General features: G+C 37.9%; 2 pseudogenes across 2 annotated transcripts; one reads left to right on the top strand and one right to left on the bottom strand.

Annotated features, from left to right (window-relative positions):
* Positions 1-14,472: 14,472 nt before the first annotated feature.
* LOC105534668 lies at positions 14,473-17,182 on the bottom strand (annotated as a pseudogene). Its single transcript, XR_001005310.1, has one exon. The product of XR_001005310.1 is annotated as a succinyl-CoA:3-ketoacid coenzyme A transferase 1, mitochondrial pseudogene (transcript).
* On the top strand, positions 17,183-17,848 carry LOC105534678 (annotated as a pseudogene). The gene has a single exon (XR_001005313.1). The product of XR_001005313.1 is annotated as a succinyl-CoA:3-ketoacid coenzyme A transferase 1, mitochondrial pseudogene (transcript).
* Positions 17,849-19,182: the final 1,334 nt, after the last annotated feature.

The raw sequence follows: 19,182 nt of genomic DNA, 5'->3' as shown, positions 1-19,182 counted from the left end.
TTTTTATTTTGAGACGAAGTCTCACTCTGTTGCCTAGGCTGGAGTGCAGTGGTACGATCTTGGCTCACTGCAACCTCTGCCACCCAGGTTCAAGCGATTCTCCTACCTCAGCCTCCTGAGTAGCTGGGATTACAGGCACCTGCCACCGTGCCCGGCTAATTTTTGTATTTTTAGTAGAGTTGGAGTTTCACCATCTTGGCCAGGCTGGTCTTGAACTCCTGACTTCGTGATCCACCTGTCTTGGCCTCCCACAGTGCTGGGATTACAGGCTTGAGCCACCCCACTTGGCTGGCTTAGACATTTTAAGACTAAGTGAGAATGGATGCCACTTGGATAACCCAAGTTAGAGAATGCATGGTTTGGGGAGAGGGAATGGTTTTGGGAGAACGATGAAGAGATAGGTTTGGTATGAGTTTTGGAGCTTGGATCAAAGCAAGATGTAGGAGCAAGAGTAGTTGCTGCTGGAGTAGAGCTGGGTTGGTGAAGCAGATTGGGGGATATTGGATGAAATGTTCTCTTGAGTATTACCTTTGGTTTGTTTTCATAAAAGCTAACCCAGAGACAAGGATTTGGGTGTAAATACTTTCTTTGGGAGATGATTGGGAGCCTGTGGCAGAAGTGAGAAAAGGCAATAGGGAAGGGAAAAAGCTAATAAATGATGAATTCATGAGCATATCACCACCATGGGCAATTGAAACTTTATCCTACTGTGGATCCCTGAAAGATTATTGTAAAATATACTCCAGAATTGTCGTTCCAATGAGATGAAGAAATGGAAATATCTGTCTACCGTTTTACATCTCTCATTGGTGGGGTCAATTCTATAAGCACTGCCTCCTTGAAACTTTTAACCTATCTTACCCTATGGGGCTGAGCATGGCTCCACAACCAGAAGATGATATAGGGTGCCATTGGAAAGTATGCGAATTGTGTGCCGGTAGCATCTCAGAGGGGCTGAGATGCTATGGGGAGGGCACCCACCATTTCTGATACTGGTAACATCTCTTGGTGATCTGAAAGGGAATAAGAGAGGAGGTACAATAGCTCATCTATTGTAGGCACAGAGAAAATAGTTCAGCACCCACCCTGAGGATGGAAGGAAGTATAACCAGCTACTGTCTTTTCAGTGACACTCTGAATAAATGGTTCTCTATGCAGACACCTATAGGCACACCTGGAATAGCTATGTGTACTTGGAACAAAACAAGAGTTGCGAAATTTTCTTTGAAGTTTAGGTATCTATAATTTTCTCTTAGGAGCAATGCTGGATACTTTTACAGTCCCCTCTTAGTAAAACCAGTCAGCCCAGAGTCCTGCTCAAGACATGATTTCCAAGACTAGGGGTAGGTGAGAACACATAGTTGGGCCAGCCACCTATGGTATGAGCTGGTGTGAAAAAACAAGAGGGGAGATCAGATAACTCTCCTGAGAATTTAAGTTTGAAACTTGGAAAATCTGTTAGTTTAAGTCAGTTTCTGCCATCATTGAAGCTGAAGTGGAAGGAGAGTCCTAATAATCCATGTATATTTATCTTCCAATAAATAAACACCCTCCATTTTTAAGTTAACTTGAGAGGGTCTCTGATGCTTGTAACTAAAATAACCTAAAAGGAAACATGAATGGGGATTCATTTCCTTTTAGATAGTTGATCATGGGGATATATTGATATCTTTACCTTGAGAGATTGTCTCTCTCTCTCTCTCTCTCTCTCACACACACACACACATACACACACACACCCCAGGGAGATAAAATGAATCAACTGAGTTGGGTTAATGGTATTACAAAGTAAAAAGTTTTTTTTTTCTATCTTTCATTTTGTACTTAAAGGCATCCAAGATTCAAATATTCATTGGCTTTCTCCCTAAACTTTTGGAAACTGCTCTATCCACACACCTGCCCTCTGTTTTTAACCTTCACAGATATTAAGGCTTTGTCTTTTGTGCAAGTTCTTTTAGATTGATATTTCTTGGTTTTCCAGGGCAGTCTTGATTTCAACTATTGTCCCGTTGTCTCCATATACTATCAATGTCCCAGAACTGCCAATATTTTGGCATTTAAACTGTATCTCTCTCAGACAGCCTAATTCCCAGAAGTGAAGAAAAGTTATTTGTTAGATTTTGTGTCCTGATTTTTGGTTTGGAAGATAAGGTCATCATAGCCTTATTCTACTATTCTTTCAGGTCTTGAAATTTGTGAGTTGCCACTTGCTTCTCCTTGAGCAGGTATAACCTATGCAGCCTTCATCATTGAAGCACTGCGTTATATGAAATAAGACATGTATCAGAATTTATTTTTTTCATGTTTCCTTGGAACACTCATTACTGAGGATCAGCACATCCTATGGAATATTCAGTGGAGGAGAAGATAAAATGTGGACATCATTCCTCTGGAGCTGAGTGAGCTCCCTGCCCCACACCAGGGGGATTGGATGGGAGGATGAAGCTGAGTTAAGAGTGCTATGCCATTCTAAAGACATGCAAATCTAATTCTTCTTCTCTCAAAAGCATTTTGTATTTGCTTTCTATGGCCCTTAGAGATAGAGCAATTATTCTTATTAACTGAATGGTCAGAAAAAAAGATGTATTTCAGTATGACTGCTATGCCCCTATGGTACTCATTGCCCTTGTTGACCTATCTTGTCCTAATTGACTTTATCCCTCACTAGACTCTGAGGTTCATGAGTGTGATGGAGTGTGGTCCTTCTACATGCTTAGCTTGGTCCTGGTTCGTAGTGGGTGATAAATATAAATGTAAAATACATGCAGGAATGTGTTCTCAGAGGCAGCACTCTCAGGAGTGCGCTGGATTAGTGTAATTGTTATTGAATTGCACGTAGCAGATTCTTAAATTTTATTGGTCACTGCTACTTCTGAAGAGTTGCAGACATATGATGCTTGATTAATTTAAACAAAATTTATGATCAGGACCATCTTGTTGTCATAATTATTCTCTTTTTAAATGTCTACGCTGATAATGAGGGTGAAAGCTTATTTTCTTATGGGTTGAAGTTGGCGGTTGAAAAAAGATAAGTAAATTAGTTTATTAATTTATTAATTAGACTTCTATAGTCATTTTAAGCAATTGCTCATTTGGCTCCTTTCTTATTAATTAGTATCCTGATTGTTTGTTAAATAATAATGTATATGTAAGTTCAACATTTCTTTCATTTTACCCTTGTTTCTGAAATTCATGAAATCCAGTCTTAAAAATGGGAATGGTAATAACTCAACTTTTGCTTAGATAGCTAATAGAATGTTGAAATAATAAATGAGAAATTAATCATCCAAGGAGATTCAGCATAGTGAAAATGATGATAATAAGTGCAAAAATGATAGCTATTTTATTGAGAGATAAATACATGTTGAATATTATCATAAACTTTTTGCATGTAAGACTAATATAGCCCTTGCACAACTGATGTTACAGAGGAGGAGAAGGCACAGAGTGATTTACTTGCCCAAGGTCATATATAGAGCTAGTAGAGTGAGGAGTAGAGATTGAGATACTACAAAACTGTAAGTGTATATTGTGAATCATAAGGAGAATCACTTGGGTTTCAGTTCCAGGAAAGGGAACCAATGGTTTGGAGATGGAGAAATTTTATTTTAAAAAATTTGCTTGTTATAAGATGAAAGACTCTATAAGTTGTCTGAACTTCAAGATGGCAATCTACTAGGTTATGGATTTTTCAAGACGTATTTTTGAAATTAGATTGATAGTGAGAGGCTGAGTGCCTAAAAGGGGCAGGTAGGTGTGTTCGTGACGTTGAGACTCCTGATTAGTGCAACCTTAGTATTTATGTGAGTCGCACCTCCACCAGTAAGTCCACATTGTTTTCTATCTTAGCTTTTCCAAATTATGCTTGTGAACATTACTTACAAGATATATGAATGGGTGTTAGGTTCAAAATAAGGTTCCTTTGATCAAATAAATTTGGAAAGATCGTATCTAACAAAATGAAATTAGTTTCAAGACACAGTGTTCAGGGTTCTAAACTACATTGTGAATGTCCAAGAGGGACATAAAGTAGGTAGCATTTCTCAAACTTATTGACGGCCTTTTTCAATTTTTTTCCTGGAGAAGCTTATGAGACTCAATGGCTCACAGAACAAACACATTTTTGGAAATGCTCTTATTTCTACATTACGGAAATGAATATTTGTACCTATTTATATAAAGAAATACCATCTAGACACGTTTTATGTATAAGGGGGAAGAGAAATCAAAGACTGTGTAAGGCAGTGTGCTCCAGTGGAAAGAGATAGAAGCTCATAAATTTCACCATTTCCTTCTAGTTGTCTTTAATTTGCTGTGCAGTGCTGGATGGAAACATGGCAATTGTGTATCTTTGTTTCCCCATTTAAAAATTAATGATGAAACAGGATGATAATGATGGGGAGAATGGGGAACAGGGGTGGGAAGAAAACAAGAAAAGGTACTTGATGATTAGAAAAGGAAACATAGTATCAAGTAGTCATACAGAAGCAATAAATTCAGATCTATTGCACAGCATGGTAACTATAGTTAATGACAATGTATTGTATACATGCTAAGAGTAGATTTTTAAAGGTTTTTACCACAAAATAACGATGAGAAGTAATGGACATTTTAACTAGCTTGATTTTTGCCATTCCACAGTGTATGCATATATCAAAACATCATGTTGTACATCATAAATATATACAATTTTTGTCAATAAAGATTAAAAACTTCACTGACAAAACAAAAGTAGCTAATTGTCATCATATGTCCAACATGTTTGTTCACTTGTCATTCATTCATGCATTCAACAGCTGTTTTATTCCATTTACTGTGTGCTAAGAATAGAAGGATGAATAAAATAAACACGTTTTCTGCCCTTTTCGATCTGTTAATCTGAGGATGAGGGAAAATAGACAATAAAGAAGGAAACAAATAAACAAAAATAACACAACCAGCTGTGAAATCGAAAAAAAATAAACTTGAGTGAAGTGATGGAGCATAATGGAATTAATTTCAGCTTCATAAGATATAAGGACGTGTTCTCTGAAGACCCAGAGGGGAGCAGGCCTCCCATTGGCCTCTTTGATGGGGGAGGATGATTGATTTCTTCCACCCCCACATAAACCTTCATGGGGCTTCCCATGACAGCCTTAAAATAATCTAGCATTTCATTGGTGAGTCATAAAATGTAAGTGAAAAACTATGTTTATAATATATTTATGATAACTTCCTGCCCAGATGTGCCTTGAAATGTTTTCAATTCTAGTAAATGTCCTGATACTCCATTATGATTTTCCTGTAGGTGGAGCAGAGGAGAGACCCAGTGCTGGATGCCAAAAAATTTGTCTCAGCTCTGCCACGAATGGACTGAGCCATCTGGTCAATTCACCTGAACTTTCTCAGCTTTATTATTTTCTCTTTTGAAAAACGAGGGCGTAGAATATGTTGTCCCCAATGTTTTCTAGCCCTTAAATATCCATTCCAGGTTCCTTAGACCCTTGGTCTTGCTCCACTCTTGTCTTTAGCATTTCAGTTCTGATGTTGATGCTGCATCCTACTCTCTTGAACTGTCACTTGTGATTTAGCTCATTCCAGCAAGTTTATGAGCTTAAAGGAACCAGCAGGTCTCAGGCTTCTATATCACACAAATAGAAATGTTAAGAAGCCATCCCCCATGCCAGCCATTTGACGCTTGTGAAAGGCTAATTTAATACAGGAAAGTTTAGGTAACTTCAGATGTAGGTGCCCATTTACTCACTGCCATGGGTCAGGCAGCTCAAGTTAATATCTACACTAATTGAATACATGAATCAGAGAAAATGATGATTTGTCACGAGTATGTGTATGCTTAAAAATGGGAATAATGAAAAACTAACAGAAGACAAATTGTGCTGTAAGAATTTTGTAAATGGAAATTTCTGCCCGAAAAAAAAAAAGAGCACAAAATATATTGAGAAGCCTTGGAGACTCCTAGCCGAGCTTCTCATTTTTTCCTGGCTGGCCTGTTTTCTTTTTAGGTATCGTTCGGTGTCATAAATAAAATTGTCTCTGCTGGAAAGGCTCTGAAGGCCTAGGGAGAAAGGGGAAACTGCTGGCTATGCCTAATCAGAATAAACGATGGGGCTCACTCCTAGGAATTCTTTATTTTCAGACACTGGTGTGTGTGTGTGTGTGTGTGTGTGTGTGTGTGCGCGCACTTGTGTGTGGTATATGCACTCAAGTGCATGTTGCATTACCTGGCTGTACACTCCTGGCATGGCACCTGAAGACTCCAGCTCAGTTTTCTGGTAGGTTATTGTCATTGTTTGTCATTAATAGGAAAAATGGAGTGAACCTGGAGATGTTCTGCCCAGATTCCTCCTTTGATGAAGGACTTATTGTCCCAGCTGTTGGGATAGCGTCAGCTACAGAGGACCAGGACCTCCCTCAATGTCAATCGCTTTACCCAGGGTGGTCCACATCCAGTGAATGATTGATGGAGGGGATAGTGTTGTGGCCTTCTTACCCCAGCTTAAGATAACTCTGAAGGGCTCCTGATGACTCCTCGGTCAGTCATGCATTGTAGGGATGGCATTGCCACCGACTTCTCCCTCTGCCCAATCCTGTTTGTTTCTTCTGTCTTTCCCAGAGGTTGGTCCCACGGGCACTCTTTAATAAACATCCTGCAAAGCCAATCTCCAGCTTAAAGTTGCTTCTGGGAAACCTGTGACAGAAGACAATAATATATTTGTGAAATGCAAATCGGATCATGTTATTTTCTTGCTTAAAGTGTCTCTAGGTGGAAGTTCAAACTCCTTAGCAGGCTTTAAATGTCCTTCAGGAACTGACCCTTCCTCATCTTTTCACCTCCATCTCTCATTGCTGGCAACTTGCACCCTGAGCTCCACTTTGGCATCCTTCAAATGTCCCAAGCATTCCTATGCTCTGAGACTTTATATATAAATAATATCTTTTTTGTTTGTTTGTTTTTGGCCTTGCTCTTGCCTTCCTTGGTTTCTTGACAAACTTCTATCTTTCCTTCAAGACACATCTTACATCACAATGACAGGTCACATTTATTGGGCCCTTCTGCTGTGCTAGGGACTGTGACTGTAGCAACGTGCTTTTTTAATCCCTAGGGGTTTATGAGGTAGCTATTATCATCATTTCCATTTTGCTGATGAGAAAATAGGGTACAGAGAGTTTAAAAAACTTGCTTAAAGTCACAAAATTGGTACAGAGTGGAACCCAGACTCATGGAGGTAAATTGTACCCTTATTCATTATATGAAACCACCCTGTATATTTCTTGAGAGAAAGAACTTTTTACATTTCTTTTTAAAAGGTCTTTTAAAAAGACCTTTTCATATTTACTTTAATTTCAACCATTACTAGAGACCTTACTTTCTTTTCAGCTTTATTGAAGTATAATTGATAAATAAAAATTATATATATTTAACTTATACTGCTTGATGTTTTGATATATGTATACCTGTGAAAGAATCACCACAATCAAGCTAATTTATATCCAGCATCTCACTTAGTTACCATCTTCTTTTTCTTTTTCTTTTTTCTGGTGAGAGCACTTAATGTTTACCTGCTTAGCAAATTTCTAGTATACAATGTAGTATTGTTAACTATAGTTACATTGATGTACATGAAAACTTCAGAACATATTCATCTTGTAAAACCAAAAGTTTATATCCTTTACCAGCATCTCCCCATATTCCCTCCCTTCAGTCTCTGATAGCCACTATTCTACTCCAGCTTCTGTGAGTTCGACTCTTTTAGATTCCACATTCCACATAGAAGTTGAGATCATGCAGTATTTGTCTTTCTGTGTCTAGCTGATTTCAATTAGCATAACGCCCTCCAGGTTAATCATGTTTTTTCAAATGGCAAACATTTTTTCCTTTTTTGAGTCTGAATAATATCTCATTTTACATATATATGCATGTATATCAATCTATATACCTATTTATGTCTGTACTGATCTATAGATCACTATATAGAATATATCAGTATATCACTATGTAGAATATATCAATATATTTATATGTAAGTATACACCAGTGTATTTATATAGATATATAAATATGGTGTATATATGTTATATACTAATAGGTAGATCTATATCTATGTTAAATATGGTTATATCTATATACTGAATATATCATATGTATATACATATGTATATGTATATTGATATATAAATATACATGTAATCGATATACATGTGGAGACTGATAGACATATATGTAGACATAGGTATATCTATATATTGATATATAAATATGTAGATATATTAATATATGTAGACATAAATATATCTATATATAGTATTGATATTATGTAATATAAATATATAGATGTACCTCTATAGATGTACCTATGCCTACATATACATTTATCAATCTACATATATTTATCAATTTGTATATCGATATATCTATATATCATATATTGATAGATCTATCTATGTGTTTATATATCAATATATCTGTATCTTATATATTGGTATATATCTACATATAAATATATAATATATCTCTATATCTCTCTATATAGGTATATCAATGTATAGATATACCTATGTCTATATATATATGTCTATATCTGTATCAGTATCTATATGTGTATTGCATTTTTTTTAAATGATACTTTAAGTTCTGGGATCCATGTGCAGAATGTGCAGGTTTGTTACATAGGTATACATGTGTCATGGTGGTTTGCTGCACCCATCAACCCATCATCTATATTGGGTATTTCTCCTAATGTTATCCCTCCCCTAGCCCCCCAGCCCCCAACAGGCCCTGGTGTGTGATGTTCCCCTCCCTGTGTCCATGTGTTCTCATTGTTCAACTCCCACTTATGAGTGAGAACATGTGGTGTTTGGTTTTCTGTTCCTGTGTTAGTTTGCTGAGAATGATGGTTTCCAGCTTCATCCATGTCCCTGCAAAGGACATGAACTCATTCTTTTTTATGGCTGCATAGTATTCCATGGTGTATATGTGCCACATTTTCTTTATCCAGTCTAACATTGATGGACATTTGGGTTGGTTCCAAGTCTTTGCTGTTGTGAATAGTGCTGCAATAAACATACATGTGCATGTATCTTTATAGTAGAATGAGCTATAATCCTTTGGGTATATACCCAGTAATGGGATTGCTGGGTTAAATGGTATTTCTTGTTCTAGATCCTTGAGGAATCACCACACTCTCTTCCACAGTAGTTGAACTACTTTACACTCTCACCAACAGTGTAAAAGTGTTCCTATTTCTCTACATCCTCTCCAGCATCTGTTGTTTCCTTACTTTTTAATGATCACCATTCTAACTGGTGTGAGATGGAATCTCATTGTTGTTTTGATTTGCATTTCTTTTATGACCAGTGATGATAAGTTTTTTTTTTCCCATTCATCCATTGACAGACATTTAGGTTGTTTCCATATCTTAGCTATTGTGAATAATGCTGCAATGAACATGAAAGTAGAGCTATCTTTTTTAGATACTGATATCATATTCTTTATATATATATCCAGAAGTGGTATCAATGAATTTTTATTTTTTTGAGGAACCTCCATACTGTTTTCCATATGGCTATACTTTCATTCCCAGCAGCAGTGTACAAGTGTTCCCTTTTGTTTAATCATAGGCTAGGGCTGGAACATAGTAGAATTTCAAGGAGTGTTTGCTGAATAAGTGAACAAATGCATTTTCCTCAGTCCCAGCCCCATCATGCTGAGTAAAGGAGGATGGACCCTTCTTGCCTTAAAAGGATGTCTCTTGATGAGTAGGCAGTGGTCTTCTCTGAAGTTTCTACTCCTGTCCAGAGCTCCCAGCTGCCCATACTTGGAAGCTTTCTGTTAGTCTGTTTTGGTTAAGGACCCAGCTGTGACTTTTTCCTCCTCTGATGCCCTCCACTACATCTGGGATCAGAATCAGAACCTTCTGGAGCCATCTCTATACAGCAGCTTATCCACATTTTCTTTGCTGAGTTTCCTAGTGGGATTCTAGAGCTGGGAGCACAAGTTTACTTTCTGCTTTGCCATGTTCTGATTTGTTGCTTTCAAACTCAGTTTTTTAAATTGCAAGACAGGTGCAATCATAATTCACAGACTTTTGGTGAGGATAAAATGAGATAGTGTACGTATCAAAGTTCTAAATACCAACAAATATTATTTATTGTTAAAATGATTTTTTCTAGTTGTCTTTCAATTCAAAAGTTGTCCCAGTCAAAACCCTCAGTCCCATCCCATGCCCCACTCCTCCTCCCTATTCACAAATCCCTTCTTATATTGTTCCAGTTTTCTTCTCTCATCAACTACCAAAGTAATTCATCCTCAACACATATGTTTCCTATGGGAAGAATCAATCTTCCCATCTAATTTCTATTCTGGACTTTGACTAACTGGATTCTTATGTCTTCCAGAAATGATAAAATATCAGAATCTGAAAACACAAACAAGAAAAAGAAATTGAAACTCCAAGAAGCAGAGTGACTAGCCTAGAGGTCACAGAATAAGCTGAGGGTCCCAAATCCACTTCCAGGATTAGGACCCTGTTCCTTTGGGGTCTTACCTTCAGACTTACTTTTGCATTCTATGTATTGAAAGGGTTAAAGAAGAGCTTCAGTGCTTTCTTGGGTGGCTTTCTCTGATTCTACAGGATGCTTAGATAGTCTTTTTACATGCCCCTAGGGCACTCTACACATCCATGTAATGGCACTTCCACAATTGTAAGGAACTGCTGGATGGCTGTTTTCCCTAATAGACTTTAAGCTCCAAGAGTGCAGAGTCTGGGTCTGTCCTGTTTGCTATCCTATGTGCTTGATAGGGTGCTTGTCATATAGAAACTGGTCACTAATATCTATGGGAACATGGTAAGTGGCCAATAAATACCTGAGACTGACTGATCAACTGCAGAGTACATACTGCATTGAGAATCCTCCTCATTCTTCTCTAGTTGGACCCATCAGGAAAACAAAAACACGAGGCTAAGTGTTTACATTCTCTGGCCCCATCTGTTGCCCTCTCCCCTTCCCCCTGGGTATGAAGATCCAAATTTTCTCAGGTAATTTCCCAGTTAGATTCCTGAATTATTTCCCCTGTCACCCACTTTGTCTGTTACCATTATCAGAGCCAGTAAATGAAAGAAAAGAGATTGGGTCATCAGGTGACTTGGTAGTTTCCTTTCAGTCTTGAGATTCTATTATTCTCATCATTTATTCACTGTCATCATTCACACATTCAACAAATGTTTATCGAGCACCTACCATGTTCCAGTATGTTCCAGGCACTTAGGCACTAGGAATACATTGGTGAATAAAACAAATACAAGCCCCTGCCCCATTGAGCTTACATTCTAGTGGAGAGACATGGACACTGCAGATTCACATAAATTAAATAATAGTACTGCTGTGGAAGTAAATAAAGTGTAGTAGGGAATAGGAATTCTGGGAGAATTGGGTGTTTTCATTTAAATATAATTATTTATAATTTCAACTTTTACTATAGATTAAGGGGTACATGTGCAGGTTTGTTACATGTTACATATTGCACGATGTTGAGGTTTATGGTACAACTGATCTCATTACACAGGTGATGAGCATAGTACCCAACACATGGTTTTTTAGCCCATGCCTGCCTCCCTCCTTCCCTCTCCTGTCTAGTAGTCCCCAGTGTTCCCCATCTTTGTGTCTATGGGTATTCAATGTTTAGCTCCCACTTATATGTGAGAATATGTGGCATTTGTTTTTCTGTTTTTGCATTAATTCTCTTAGGATAATGGCCTCAAGCTCCATCCATGTTGCTGCAAAGTATATAATTTTATCCTTTTTGATTATTGCACAGTATTACATGGTATATATATAACACATTTTCTTTATCCAAGCCACTGTTGAAGGGTACCTACCTATGCTGATTCCATGTCTTTGCTATTATGACTAGCACTGCAATGAACACACAGGTGCATGTTTCTTTTTGATATAATAAATTATTTTCTTTTGGGCATATACCCAGTAGTGGGATTGCTAGGTTGAATGGTAGTTCTGTTTTCTGTTCTTTGAGAAATCTCCAAACTGCTTTCCACAGTGGCTGACCTAGTTTGCATTCCTACCAGCAATGTATAAGTGCTCCCTTTTCTCTGCAACCTGGCCAGCATCTGTTATTTTTTGACTTTTTAATAATGGCCACGCTGACTGATGTGAGACGGTACCTCGTTGTTGTTTGGTTTGCATTTCTCTGATGATTAATGACGTCAAATGTTTCTTGGCCACTTGTACATCTTCTTTTGAGAAGTGTCTGTTCATTTCATTTGCCTACTTTTTAATTAGTTAGTTTGTTTTGTGCTTGTTGATTTAAATTCCTTGTAGATGCTGGATATTAGACTTTTGTCAGACGTATAGTTTGTGAATATTTTCTCCCATTCTGTAGGCTGTTTACTTTGTTGATAATTTCTTTTGCCGTGCAGAAGTTCTTTAGTTTAATTAGGTCCTTTTTGTTTTTGTTGTAATTGCTCCTAGAGACATAGCCTTAAATTCTTTGCCAAAGCCCATGTTGAGAAGGGAAATTCCTAGGTTATCTTCTAGGATTTTTATAGTTTAAGGTTTTATATTTAAGTCTTTAATCGATCTTGAGTTAATTTTTGTACATGTTGAGAGGTAGGAGTTCCAGTTTCATTATTCTGCATATGGCTAGCTAGTCATCCCAATATCATTCATTGAATAGGTAGTCCTTTCTCCATTGCTTATTTTGGTCAGTTTTCTCAAAGATCTAATGGTTATAGGTATGTGACTTTATTTCCATGCTCTTTATTCTGTTCTATTTTTCTATATGTCTGTTTTTGTACCAGTACCATGCTGTCTTGGCTTCTTAGCCTTAGAGTATAGTTTAAAATCTGATCATATGATGCTTTTGGCTTGTTCTTTTTGTTTAGGATTGCTTTGACTGTTTGGATTCTTTTTTGGTTCCATATGAATTTCAGAGTAGATTTTTCCAATTCTGTGAAAAATGACACTGGTATTTTGATAGGGATAGGAATGAATCTGTAAATTGCTTTGGGCAGTATGACCATTTTAACAATAGTGATTTTTCAAATCAGTGAGCATAGGATATTTTTCCATAGATTTGTGTCATCTCTGATTTATTTCAGCAGTGTTTTGTCATTCTCCTTGTAGAGATCTTTCACATCCTTGGTTACATACATTCCTAGATGCTTCATTTTTTGTGGCTATTGTATATGGGATTGTGTTCTTGACTTTGTTCTCAGCTAGAATGTCACTGATGTATAGAAATGCTACTGATTTTTATACAATAATTTCGTATCCTGAAACTTTACTGAATATGTTTACAGTTCCAGGAGCCTTTTGAGAGAATCTTTAGGGTTTTCTATGTATAGAAATATATCATCAGCAAAGAGAGATAGTTTGACTTTTTATTTTCCTATTTGGATGACTTTATTTCTTTCTCTGACTGATTGCTCTGGCTAGGCCTCCCTCTACTATGTTGAATAGGAGTGGTGGGAGTAGGCATCCTTGTCTTGTTCCAGTTCTCCCGGGAAATGGTACCAGCTTTTGCCTGTTCAGTATAATGTTGGTTGTGGATTTGTCATAGATGGCGCTTCTTATTTTGAAGTGTGTTCCTTTGCTGCCTAGTCTGTTGAGGATTTTTGTCATGATGAAATGTTGGATTTTATTGAAATATTTTTCTGCATCTCTGAGATAATCATATGATTTTTGTTTTTGATTCTGCTTGTGTGGTGAATCACATTTATTGATTTCTGTGTGTTGAATTAACCTTGCATCCCAGGAATAAAGCCTACTTGATCATGGTGAATTAACTTTTTGATGTGCTACTGGATTTGGTATGCTAGTATTTTGCTGAGGATTTTTGTGTTTATCTTCATCATGGATATTGGCCTAAAGTTTTCTTTTTTTTGTTGTGTCTCTGACAGATTTTGATATCAGGATGATGCTGACTTCATAGAATGAGTTAGGGAGAAGCCCTCTTTCCTAAATGTTTTGAAATAGTTTCAGTAGGATTCATATCAATTCTTTGTACGACTGGTAGAATTTGGTTGTGAATCTGTATTAGTCTGTTCTCATGCTTCTATAAAGAAATACCTGAGATTGGGTAATTAATACAGCAAAAGGGTTTAATTGCAGTTCCACATGGCTGGGGAGGCCTCAGGAAGGTTACAATCACGGCAGAAGGGAGAGCAACAGACCCTTCTTCACATGGTGACGAGAGAGAAGAATGGGTGAAGGGGGGAAAGCCCCTTATACAATCATCAGATCTCATGAGAACTCTCTCTCTATCATGAGAACAGCATAGGGGGACCGTCACAATAATCTAATCACCTCCTATGAGGTCCGTCCCCCAACACCTGGGGATTACAATTCAGATTACAATTCAAGATGAGATTTGGGTGGGCACACAGAGCCAGATCATGTCAGAATTAATCTATTCTTGGGCTCTTTTAGGTTGGTAGGTTTTTTTTTTTTTTTTTTTCACTTTGGAATATTTATTATATTCCTTAATGCATTTCTTAGCAAGTATAGCACTCTTTAATCAAGAATATAAAGTCATCTACTTAGAATCACAATATCTTAAAGACGCATACTGGAATGATAAGCAAGTTTGAAGATGTAACTATCAACAATTCTTTTCAAAGTCATATCAATATATTACTCTCATGAAACTTGCACATTCCAAGAAAGGTCATTTTTTTTTTCCCCCACTACTGGGAAGGTATGCATTTAACCATGTGGCCAGCCAGAAAGGCTATTTTATATATGGTGTGTGTTACTTATTAAAAGCCTGTCCTTTCTCTAATATTGTATATTACACAATTGTAGCTACACCTGAAGAGAAGTGAGTTTCAATGACCACCATCACCTAAAAACATGAATAAGTTCCTATATTTAGGACCAGAGGAATGATATATTGTACTGTACTATGCCTACCTCTGTCCAGAGGCCAGCTATCTCACCTGTTCTTCAGGGTGCCTAGACTTCTTACCCATCTATTATCAGGGATGCTTCTGAAGTCATTCCCATGGGCCCCTGTCTAGTATTGAGAATACCTCTAAGGAAGTTTCTTTCAAATCTGATCTACCCACCATGTTTATTCCCTGACACTAAAAGTTCACTGACTTCAAATCCTAGACTTGTCCATCATTATTTTCCCTAGTTGGACAAGGCTGAATTAAAGACACTTTGTTAAAGGAAGTAGCCTTGGCAGAAGAAAAATCGTTGTTCTGTAGAAGTGTCATTCAATATTTAAAATCTTTTCTGAACCAAAACGAGAGCCTGAAAGTAAAGCACCTTTTATGTTTTAACTCTGCTGTCATTGCTACTAAGGATTCATGGTAAATTATCCTGCAGCCCTTCTTGGCTTGAGAGGAGGTACAGCACAAGTAGCCCACAGGGTCTCAATAACAGAAATATTCTCAAGGACCCTTGAGAATACAAAGGAATACTGGGCTGTTTTAAAATGAGAAAACAGAAGAATCAGTTTCTTCTGTTCCTATTCCTATAATATGCCTTAGTCTTTGAAAAGCACAGATAGATAGTTGGTTTGAACTAATTATTTCTCCCTGCTCTCCCCCACAAGAGACATTCCTGCTTGCCTTCTTGGGCATCTGTTTAAAAGCAGTATGGGAAGAAGGGGGATGCTCTAGGGGGACAAGATGTAATCATAAAATCTGAAGCCCCAAAAGAAAAGTCAGAGGAGGTTGGAAAAAAAAAAAAACATGAAAGCAACTCTCCTAACCAGAAAATCAAATATGTTATCTTTCTTTCAGGATTAATAATTAATAGTTAAGAGGAAAGCCACATCAATTTATAGGGCCCTTCTTTGGGAAAGGTTCATATAATTTAGCATACATACCATATTCAGTGAAAATGCATTCAATATAATTACCTATTATAAAGACAACCTTCTCGGTACTTAACAAATGAGATAATTATAAATGCTCCTTTTGTTTTTTATTAAAATGTCACAGCATGCCTAGAGAACAGTTTATATGGATGCATAAAGTCTGAAACCCTAGAAGAAAACTAATCAAAAACCACCTGTTAAATACACAATTATGATTACTGGTGGCCTTTCAATTAAATCCTATGTGTTTAAAATGAAAAACACGCAGCCTGGTACAAATATTCATGTTTCAATTTGCGATCTGCTGCATTGGCATGAGTTTTGGTGAAACTGCAAAATCACACCCGGTACTCTTCTGTGTGTCATCCACTGTCAGACCTTCCCAGAGCTCAATCAGAGTCAGCCCTTTTTTCTTGTCCACATCAAACACAGCCTTTTCAGTAATAATGCGGTTGACACATTGCTTTCCAGTCAATGGTAATGTACAGTTCTCCATGATTTTATGTGCATTTCCCTTTGCAGAATGCTCCATGGTGACCACCACTTTGGTTTTGGCACTGGACACTACATCCATAGCACCTCTCATTCCTTTCACCATCTTCCCAGGTATCATCCAGTTAGCCATATTTGGAAACCTGCATCGCTCTTAGCATTGTCAGATCGACATGTCCCCCTCTAATCATTGCAAATGATTCATCGCTGGAGAAAAAGGAGGCTCCTGGAAGAATAGTAACTGTTTCCTTGCCTGTATTGATGAGATCTGCATCAGCTTCATGTTGTCGTGGGTGTGGACCCAAACCCAGGACTCCATTTTCACTTTGAAGATGAACAGTCATATTTGGGCTGATAAAGTTGCTGGCCAGGAGAGGGATTCCCATGCCCAAATTAACACACATGCCATCCTCAAACTCAAGAGCGGCCCTCTTGATGATTCGTTCCCTTACGTCATCTCCAGGTTTAGCAGATTTGGCTTCCTCATCTCCCTCTTTCCGGATTGATAAAGGCTCAATTCTTTTCTCATATTTTTCTCCCTTTATAAGGCGATGTACATAAATCTGACGAATATGGATGTCTTCTGGAGCAAATGCTCCAATATCCACAATTTCTTCAACCTCTACCACTGTGGTTTCTGCAGCTTTGCACATTGGCAAGTTGAAATTCCTTGCACTTTTCCTGAAAATCGCGTTTCCTGCTCGGTCCGCCTTCCAGGTTTTCACCAAAGCAAAATCCCCCGTAATTGCTTCCTCCAAAATAAAGTACTGACCATTGAACTCCCTCGCCTCTCTTGGCTTACTGGTAATGGCAACACTGCCATCTTTGTTGTATTTGATGGGCGATGCTCCTCGAAAGGCCGGGAGGACGTCATAGCCGCGCTGTGGAGGCTCCAGCCCGCCCCTCTTTTCTTCGCAGTGAATCGGCTGCGCCCGGGACAGCGCGCACCGACGCTCAAACGCGCGCTCCACCCGGTAGCCTCCTCCTGCCTCAGGCCCGAAGATGGCGGCTCTCAAACTCCTCTCCTCTGGCCTTCGGCTCTGCCCCTCTGCCCGCGGATCTAGGGGAGCCTGGTACAAGGGATATGTTTGTTCCTTTTCCACCAGTGCTCATCGCCATACCAAGTTTTATACAGATCCAGTAGAAGCTGTAAAAGACATTCCTGATGGTGCAACGGTTTTGGTTGGTGGTTTTGGGCTATGTGGAATTCCAGAGAATCTTATAGGTGCTTTACTGAAAACTGGAGTAAAAGGACTGACTGCAGTCAGCAACAACGCAGGGGTTGACAATTTTGGTTTGGGGCTTTTGCTTCGGTCCAAGCAGATAAAACGCATGATCTCTTCATATGTGGGAGAAAATGCAGAATCTGAACGACAGTACTTATCTGGTGAATTAGAAGTGGAGCTGACACCACAGGGCACACTTGCGGAGAGGATCCGTGCGGGCGGGGCTGGAGTTCCTGCATTTTACACCCCCACAGGGTATGGGACCTTGGTACAAGAAGGTGGGTAGGTTTTTAAAATTGCTGATTCAGTTTTGGAACATGTTATTTGTCTCTTCAGGTTTTTACTTTCTTCCTGGTTAAATCTTTGGAGGTTGTGTGTTTCCAGAAATGTATCTATTTCTTCTAGATTTTCTAATTTGTGTACATAGAGGTGTTCATGGTAGTCTCTGAGGATGTTTTGTATGTCTGTGGGATCATTTGTAATGTCATCTTTGTTATTTCTGATTGAGCTTATTTGGATCCTTTTTCTTTTCTTTGTTAATCTAGCTAGTGATCTATCAGTCTTGTTTATTCCTTTGAAGAAACAATTATTGGTTTCATTAATCTTTTGTATGGACTTTTTGGTCTCTATTTCATTCAGTTCTCTGATTTTAGTTATTTCTTTTCTTCTGCTATCTTTGGGGTTGGATCATTCTTTTTTTTTCCCTATATCTTTAAGGTACAATGTTATATCATTAATTTGAGCTCTTTCCAACCTCTTCATGAAGGCATTTAGCACTATAAACTTTCCTCTTAACACTGTTTTAGCTGCATTCCAAAGATTTTGGTGAGTTGTATCTCTATTTTCATTGATTTCAAGGAACTTTTTAATTTCTGCCCTAATTTTGTTGTTCACCCAATAGTTATTTAGAAGCAAATTGTTTGTTTTCCATGTTCTTATATAGTTTTGAGAGATATTATTGGTATTTTTTTTTGCACTGTGGTCCAAGAGTGTGCTTAGTATGTCTTAATTTTTTTTGAATTTATTGCAACTTGCCTTATGACCAAGCATATGGTCAATCTTAGAATATGTTCCATGTGTAGATGAAAATAATATATTTTCTATGGTTGTTGGATGGAATATTCTGTAGATGCCTATTAGGCCCAATTGGGCAAGTGTCAAGTTTAAGTTCAGAATATCTTTGTTAGTTTTCTGCCTCAATGATCTGTTTGGCACTGTCAGTTGGGTGATGAAGTCCCCTATGTTATTTTGTGGCTGTCTGAATCTTTTTGTAGGTCAAAAACTTGTTATTATAAATCTGGGTGCTCCAGTGTCAGGTGCATATATATTAGGATAGTAAAGTTTTCTTGTTGAAATAAACCCTTTATCATTATGTAATGCCCCTCTTTGTTTTTCTTGGTTGTTGTTGGCTTAAACTCTGTTTATCTGATATTAGAATCGTGACTCTTGCTTTTTTGTTGTTGTTTATTTGCATGTTAGATCTTTCTCCATTCCTTTATTTCTAGCCCGTGGGTGTCATTACATGTGAGATGTGTCTCTTGAAGACAGCAGACAGTTGGCTCTTGTCTTTTTATACAGCTTGCCACTCTATGCCTTTTAAGATGGATGTTTAGATAATTT

The sequence above is a fragment of the Mandrillus leucophaeus genome, unplaced genomic scaffold (assembly GCF_000951045.1).
Source record: "Mandrillus leucophaeus isolate KB7577 unplaced genomic scaffold, Mleu.le_1.0 Scaffold138, whole genome shotgun sequence".
Lineage (NCBI taxonomy): Eukaryota > Metazoa > Chordata > Mammalia > Primates > Cercopithecidae > Mandrillus > Mandrillus leucophaeus.
Note: the sequence above shows the minus strand (reverse complement) of the source record. Positions and strands in the feature narration are given on the sequence as shown.